Genomic DNA, 9,149 nt, shown 5'->3' with positions numbered 1-9,149 from the left:
TAGTGTTCACCAAGTTGTCTTAGAATATTCTATTCCGAAGACTTTAGACTAGAGGCAACTCTTCTCTTGTGAAAGAGTTGTTTCTAATTTTGTTGGGCCTTTTTTAATTGCAAAATAATTAGTGGGGAGGTGATTATAAATTGTGATAAAATCGAAAATCAAATTACACATTTTTTTTTTGGCTAATCGAAAATCAAATTACACTATTGGATAGTGGTGTGGGGTGGGTTCTGGGAAGTCGGCTACCATTTAGTGTGGAGATTACCATTGACCAAATGGCGTTTGCCAAGTGGTCTTAGAATATTCTACCCAGTGACTTTAGACTGGAGACAACATGTAGCAATCGTCGCCAAATAGCGGGTCATTACATTCAGGACTTCAAGAGTGTGGAGTGCGCGTGGAAGAACCAGGATGACGCAACAGGTGAGATCAACAGCTTGTCAGTTAGTACAAGTGAATGACATAAACACAAAAAACATCTCCTTATATCAAGTTCTTTTTATAGCTGTTAGTCTGTTATTTCCTTGTCCATCCATAATTAGGAAATATGTTTGTGGACAAACAACTGTTTGCTGTCCACAAAATAGCAGCTGGTGATTGGTGGAGTGCTGCCCAAAAATACTGTTAAAACTGCCCAAAAATACTGTTAACCAATAAGAAATTGCTGTTTGTAGATAGACTTTCCACAAATTCGGACTCCCATAATTACCTTTGCAATTATGACTGATGATCAAGTTTCTATGGGCGTGCGTTTACCATTTGGAACAGTCTTAAGATGACTTGACTTGGACCTAGTTTCAGACTTTCAGTCGCCAAGAGATTCATGCACCGTGCGTGTGTATTTGTTGAATAGTTGAGTCATGCATTCATCAATCAGCTGGTTCCTATTCCAGACCATGGCCGAAAATATCAATTGATATATCCGTGTTAGATATATATATCTTAATATTAAAACTCCTATAAGAAGTATTTTTTGAGCTCTATTAAAATTTCACGTCATCTCCTATTAAAATGGGAATTTCTCTCGTATTTGAAAAACATTTTTTTTTTATTATAATTCTAACACTTTTAATTAAAGCGGGAATTATTCTCCTATTAAAATGGAAATTCTTCCCCTATTGAAAAGAGAAAATCTAGCATAACTAATTAAAACGGAAAGTATTCTCCTATTTGAACAAGATCTCTCTCCCAATTGAAAAAACGGGTTTTTAAAATTTAATTAAAACTTCATTATTTAAAACAATTTGTTAGAAAATTAAAACGGGTTAACGACTAAAATGGTAGTCCCAATTTTTTTTAAAAAAATCTAAATATTTTCAAAAGAGCTGGTGCGTATGCACAGGCCTACAAACTAGTATATATATATAGCCCAGCTCTTAGAAAGACTTTAAATAACTACCTTAAATAAATACAAAATTTAAAATAACAACAACTTCACCTATAAAATGATTTAAAACCTAATCTTATGTACATATGATCTACTAACCATAAAAAACATATCTACAAAAATTCAACTCTATTATCTAACTTAGATAAAAATTGTTGTCCATTTTTAAAAAATATCTAACGGTTCAGAAATGTCTAGTTTTTACAATCATCTTTTGCCAATGTTAAAAATTGTCAAACGAGTTGAATTTTTGTAGAAATGTTCTTTATGGTTAGTAGATCATATGCATAAAAGATTAGATTTTAAATCATTTTGTAGGTGAAGTTGTGGTTATTTTAGATTTAGTCCTTATTTAAGCTCTTTTAAGAGCCTATATATATATATATATATATATTAGTTTTTGAGATATTCGATATGGATATATGAGATATATCAGATAGTTATTTATCTCATAAATCTGATATAGATATATTATAACAACCCCAATTTTTAAACAACATAAATTAAATTATTTGATTGAAAATAACTATTATATTATGAAGTCTAGCTTATTCTAGAATTTGTTTAGCTATTGTTGATTTAAAAAAAAAAAAAGTTAATGTTTTTACTTGAATTGTTTGTTAGAACTTATGTGGGTATTTTATAATCATTTTGGGCTTGAAAACATTGTTAAAATGTACCCATTCATATAGGTATGGACCTTGGGTGTTTTTAGACCCATTGGAGGCCCATATGTTACCTTAAAAAAGACTTAAAACATGGAATAAATAAGAGCTGAATTTTTTTCTGTAAAAATATGATTATTCAAAATCAAAACCCTAGCCTCTAATAAAAAGAAGGGGAAGAGGAAGAAAAGAGAAAAAGGGGACGCTTAAAGTATTGGGCTCACCGCACTATTGATATTCATAGTTGTTTACATCTTGTAGACTTAATAAGGTGAGTTATATTTATTTCTTTTATTGTTTCCATAGAAATAGGATATGTTGTTTGTTATGTGTGATCATATGGATTGTATATTGGGAGGATAAAGCCATTAATAAATTGTATAGAGTTTTGTGAAGAAGATGAACAGTTAACAAGAAAAACACCATTCTAGAAAAGTTGTCTGCGCAGTCTTTTAATTCTGTTCAGATGGAGATCTTTCCGCACACGGATGTCTCTCAAATTTAATCCATAGTTTTCTGACACATTGTAGTCCGACATATTAAAATTTTAGACAGATCCAACGGTTGGATTTCTTTCGAGGCGCGCATAAGCGTGACACGTCGTAGTGTTTCTACACCAGAAAAACTGCAGTGTGCAGTCTTTTGTTTCTGCTTAGATGGTGTCGTTTCCATACTCGGATTTGTATGAAATTTAATCCATAGTTTCCTGACACATTGTAGTCTGACATATTAAAATTTTAGACAGATCCAACGGTTGGATTTCTGTCGAGGTGCGCATAAGCATGACAGGTCCTAGTGTTTCTACACCAGAAAAACTGCAGTGTGCAGTCTTTTGTTTCTTCTTAGATGGTGACCTTTCCGTACTCGGATTTGTATGAAATTTAATCTATAGTTTCCTGACACATTTTAGTTTTCCATATTAGATTTTTAGATTTATCCAATGGCTTGATATCTGTCGAGGCTTCCATTAGTGGGACTAGTCGTAGTAGAAACTACATCAAAAAACTGATGGGTGCAGTCCTTTGTTTCTGTTTAGATGGAGATCAACCTATTATCGGATTGACCTCAAATTTAATCCATAGATTCTTGATATCCAGTTAAATGACATATACAAATTTTAGGCAGATCCAATGGTGGGTTGTCTGTCAAGGCACGGATTAACAAGGTTGTTAGAATTAGCTCAAGTTTAAAACAGATATAGTTGGGTGGTTACATGATGACATTAGATGGTCAGTGGTTATTATACTTTCGATATATTCTTACTATCGTGAAAATATTGGTGTGGAATGAAAATATATCTATATGTTTTATTTTATCGTGATTATTAAAATATTTGGAGAATTGGTTAAGAGCTACGTAAGGCTTGATTCTAATCTTAAAAGATTGGATAATGAAGGCAGACCTTTATGTACAGTCTTGATCACTATATCTATAATATATATATTAGTTTGTGTGATAACTATGTGATTGTGTTAGAAAGTACTGTTGTTTTGATACTACATAAATATATATGTGTGAGATAGAAGTTGTATATGAATATAGACTTTAGTATATGTAGATCTGTTTTGGACATTAGTGTGTGTGGACTTGAATTTGGGTTAATGAACTATTTGTTTACAATATTGTATATATGAGTGTGGTTATGTAAATTGTATTTGTTTGATTATAAGTCTGTTTACATTAAATGATGCTTAAGTGCTTGATTTGTCTTGACACGCGAAATGACTCTCTACATGTGTGGTCCGTTTTTGACATGAGTAATGCTAGTATAATTATAAGTGATAATAATGTTTTAAAGTGTCGCCCACATCTTTAGAACTCTCCATGCCTCCTCAGATTTGGTAATGAGATATTATGACTTGTGATGTCATGTGATAGATGGGTATTCATTGAATGTGCCATGAATGACCCAATAGTTTGGATCTTGCCTGAGAGAGGAACTAAGGTATTCGGCCTTCTTGGGTTGGTCGTATTCCTTGAATGTCACGGAATGTAGGTTTGGGTATTCCTTGAATGTGGCGGGAATGACTCGGGGCATTCATTGAATGTGCCATGAATGGCCCGTTAGTGTTATGATGGGTATTCCTTGAATGTGGCGGGGAATGACCCAAGGTATTCATTGAATGTGCCATGAATGACCTGATATTTTGTTATGCCCAAAGGAGGCTTTGTGATTATCCGTATGGAAAGCCCCGAGATGGTCGTGACTCACAAGTTCTGAGTTTACAAGATAAAAATATGTTTTCGGAGGCGATATCCCGCTTGGGACATATGTCTTGTAGTGGTACTCGGTGTGAGTGAGGCACACGGATATGTGTGATTTGGCAAATGTGTGTAGTGCAAATCGTGGAGTAGGAACTAAAGGTTGGGCTGTGTCTTTGAATAAATGAGTCAACGAGATAATTAATAAGCAAAGTAAAATATTGATTTTACGTGTGATGGAGTTATTGCATATGATGTATATGATTTCTTATGATAAATGCTTACGTGGTTTGTATGAGTTGATACTCACAATGGATGAATGTACTCCTTGGTTGTGACTTTTCCTCGTTCTTATAAGTAGACGAGTGATACTAAAGTAAAAGTATATGAATTGTGTAATGTTATGGATATGAAGTGTAACGGTAAATAATATTAGTAAATGATTGTGATTTCTATGTGATTGTGAAATTATTATAACTTGATATGTTATTATGAAACTATTAATGACTTGTGATAGTCTAAGATCTATGGTTATGCACGCAGAAACTTTATGACGTAATGATGTCATATGAATGACTACCCTTGATGAAGGTGTTATGATAAGTGGTATTCCCGAATATCTTGGGAACGAACCGTAATATCAATTAGACTTAATTGTCTTAAATGAGGTTTGGTTATGAATGGAATTTTGACCGGGCCGAGATAAATCATTTTATTGTGATGTCTAACTCGTTTTGCAGGGAGGGTAGGATCTATTAATCTTTTCTCGCAGGGCGTAAATATCCTACCCTAAGACGGCGTGTTGGCTTAAAGGTAAGGTATACCAAACACATATTTAATTAAGTTGTCATATGTGCATTTAATAAATGGAATGTAAGTGGTATTGTATTGTGAGTTATTTTGGAAAGTTGGAATGATCATCTTGTTATATGAGATTCTTGGAATTTGTATGTTGGGGGTGAAATCTTACTTGGGAAGAAACTACACGCCGTTTTGGAAAACGGAACTATATTGTCTTCCAAGTTGAAATTGTTTGAAATATTACATTTATTCATTTAAAAGATTATTATATATATTTTGTTGTTAGTCTACTCATACCAAAGAAATTCAATTTCTTCTACCCATGTTTTTTTGTTTTTGCTGCAACGTGGGTGTGTTCTTAGGAACATAGATGGTGGAGTGCAATGGATAAGGAGGCGTGATTTGGAGTTGCTCTTGGAGTCTTACGGTTTAAGATTTTCTGAAGAGTGGGTTAGTTTATTTATAGTTTAATAATGTAATTTAAGGATTTTTTTTTCCTTTTCGTTTATTTTGATTTCAGTTTTTGTATATATCGTGTTTGATAACAGGGTTTTGGGTTTTGTTTCACCCCGGGTTTCCAGATAATTAAATATAATTGTTTTAAATATTGTCTGGAAATTTGGGGTGTGACATATATCCATATATATCGGATGGATATATTGACACAATTTGGATTTGATATTTATCAGATTTTCCAATATATAGATATATTTCAATCAATATATCCAATTTAGATCTTTGACTTTGTTGACTTTGATTGATTTTTTATTAACTTTTCCAATATTTATGATATCTATCGTTGATATTACCGATATTTTCCAACATAGACAAAAAAAAATGACCAGTCAACAAAAAAAATCCACCAATATTTCAATATATTCGATATATATAGGTTTTTGAAGGGTCCGATATATAGACCAAATTTGAAATGTTGGTCTTGTTCCCGACTACTAATTTTCATCCAATTTGGGACTACACTGTCTTTTTTAACCTTTAACAAAAACCGTGTCATTGGTGAAGGGACGATTCTGTATCCTATCAACATAGGATCGACGTCAAATGTGTAGTCATTTGTATCAATTCCACTTACTAGAATTATTAAGTGCTATATAATTTATATCACACTAAAATTTATAAAGAAAACCAGTATTAAATGGACTGTACAACAAATCAACAGAGCACTAACCAGCTGGGTACTTGTCTTGGTTCGGGAGTGCTAATTATAAAATGTGTTAATCTTTAAGGATTAGGTGAATATCAGTCCAAAGCTTCCATACGGAAAGATAAGGAAATTAAGGAACTTAATTCGATCAAGTGGAGCCTTGACTATGGCCATGAGCATGCATGACTATATTAGCTCTTTTTTTTGGTAATTCCATCATTCCATGACTATATTAGCTTTTTTTTTTGGTATTAGCTGGCCGCCGGTACATGAACCAGGAAAGTCTAATAATTATGTCCCGGTTCATGCTCAAACAAGTTTACGTTACTCATCCGATCATACCATGCAAAAATTACAAAAATGCGAACTCTGAATTCTGAAATCTCTTACAGACTTGCAGTAACAAAAACTTTTTGTTGATGGTATTTGAATTCATCTGTATTTTATTTGAAAGGATAAGTATCTTGACCTAGTCTAAAAAACTTATCTACTTAAATATAATTTTCTAATGTTTTAATTGAAACATCATCAAGGTTCAAGTCTTCAAGATCATATTTTCTGGTTTTGATGAGCAACTTGAAGTGAAAAGAATGGTTTTCGTAGAGATACACAAATTTGACACGGCTATGACCTGAAAAAGAGCAAAGGTGCTCAGGATGTATTTAACCAAATCATATATGTCTGCTATATGTTCGCTGTTCAATAATTCTATACTGACACAGAAAATTGACACATTCATTCGACAGAATAACGTAGTGGATGATACATGATATGTATTGTAGTGATCAAGTTTTTCTTCTAAGATCAGTTATAAATTGAATAGGTTTGGATTGAATTGAGAATAAAAAAGAAGTAAAACTAAAGCTTTTGTATTAATCAGTAATGGCGGTTACAAAGTCGCTCAAACTCTCTCTCTATTGCTCTGGTTTTACAAATTTTTCTGGAATGAATCGAATGAATCTTCTTTCTCCTGATTATCGCTCTATATAGTCCTTCAGCTATATTGGAGTCCAATCCTATCTTGACGCGTGTCCATTCCCATTCTTCTCCTTCCTTATTCTCGCTTGTTCCTGTAACACATGAACTTATATTCAAGATATCGACAATCATGTCGATATCTCGAGTTATTTACGATATTTGGGATGGAATATCGGGTTGATGATATTTGCCTATGATATCACCCCCTCTCAAAACTTTCAAATTTCGATCTCGAAAATTTGAATGTTCTGAGAAACAATCGGGAAAAACCAAAAAATTCAATTTGAAATACTCACATTCAAAATTCAAATTATCGAGCGGTTAGTGTTGGAACAGAAAAATCACATCAAAATATCGAATATAAAAATTCGCTTTCACTTTCTCTCTCTTCACTTATTCGCAAAAAACTCGAAACATTCAAACCCCACCACCATTAACAAACCTGAAAAGTTTTGATTTGGAATTACTCGTTGTCTTCTTCACCAGATTTTCCTACAAACATGACAGATTAGTTAGAATAAAACTTTAATATGCTTATTTGCTATCATAATTGCTTTTCATTTTATCTGTTTATCCTTTATATCGCGTTTGTTCGTCTTCTCAAATTAAGAGGGTTAGGGTTAGGGTTAGGGTTTGAACTTGAACGTTTTATCTGTACAATCACTATACTAACTAGATTTTTGAATTATATATTTTGATCTGTTTCAGTATGGCTAGGAGAAAAACTTGTGTTAATTTTAGGCGAACCATCTCGAAACGATTCTGGCTTCAACGTCAAGAACGTATGCTTTTGAGACAAACATCATCACCTCGAAACCCGTCACTGTCACCACAAAATCTCTATACGTGTATAATAAATAATATAATATAAAATTGTACTGAATATAGCGTTAGTAGTATCGATGAATGATATAATTCTAATAAAAAATTTATTGTTTATAGTGATACCGATATGTCAAGTGAAGGTATCGAGTCTGAAAATAGAACTAGTTTTTCTTCCTCAGCCTCGACATCACAAAAGACTGATACTGATGAACCAGAATGGCGCCCAACATATCTTGTTGCTGTCCTAACATGCCACCCTTTCGAGACCATGACCTCGGAATTGGAGCGTGAAATTATGGAAGATAACAGCATATGAAGTGGTGGTTTGAATCCTCATTTCCCAAAGAGACCCAACTTAGAAGTAGTTAGAGCTGCATACAAGATACCAGATACTGTCACTCTTCGACACTATGCTGGATGTAGGAAAGGGACTAGATGCCAAAGTGGTGATGCCTAGTCAACCATCATCACTATTGGGCAACTAGCTGCTGGTTTGCGACTCCCCTTAACTGACCTCGATCACGAGGTACTGAACCATTTAAACATCTCTCCTGGCCAAGGCACGGACAATTTTTGGAGATTGATGTACATTTGTAACTACTATAATGCGCATTTTGAACCCGATATGCAGAGATCCCAAAAATCTGGCTTGTCGATATTCAGACCCATTATACCTTTATCGAACGTATTGAAAAATCCAAAAATGGTCCATCTGAGCTTAGTGGCTATTTTTATCCCAAGAAACGGAGTAACCGACAGGGCATCATAAGAGTGAATCGAGATAGTGACTTTAGATGACCACTCTATCCTCTCATCATATCTGGTCAATGGGAGTCATCTGCATCTATCGCCGTTCCTTTCTTGGTACATCGTGTGTTTAATCTTGGAGGTACGTTAACTATGACCCCATCTCTAAAAAGTTTTCGACACTCCATCTTGGACCTTTTATCTGATTGGCCTACACTTGTGCTATTGTTTTAGTATTAAGACCTACCACTTCGCGAGGTCGTGGGAGAGTTTACTAGAGTAATGGAGCTTCTGAAAGGCACTGATGCATAGATAACTGCTAGAACTGGTGCTGATAAATATGGAAATCCACTCTCGAATGTCATCTTAGAAGATGTAGACA

This window comes from Coptis chinensis, chromosome 7, assembly GCF_015680905.1.
Source record: "Coptis chinensis isolate HL-2020 chromosome 7, ASM1568090v1, whole genome shotgun sequence".
NCBI lineage: Eukaryota > Viridiplantae > Streptophyta > Magnoliopsida > Ranunculales > Ranunculaceae > Coptis > Coptis chinensis.
Note: the sequence above shows the minus strand (reverse complement) of the source record.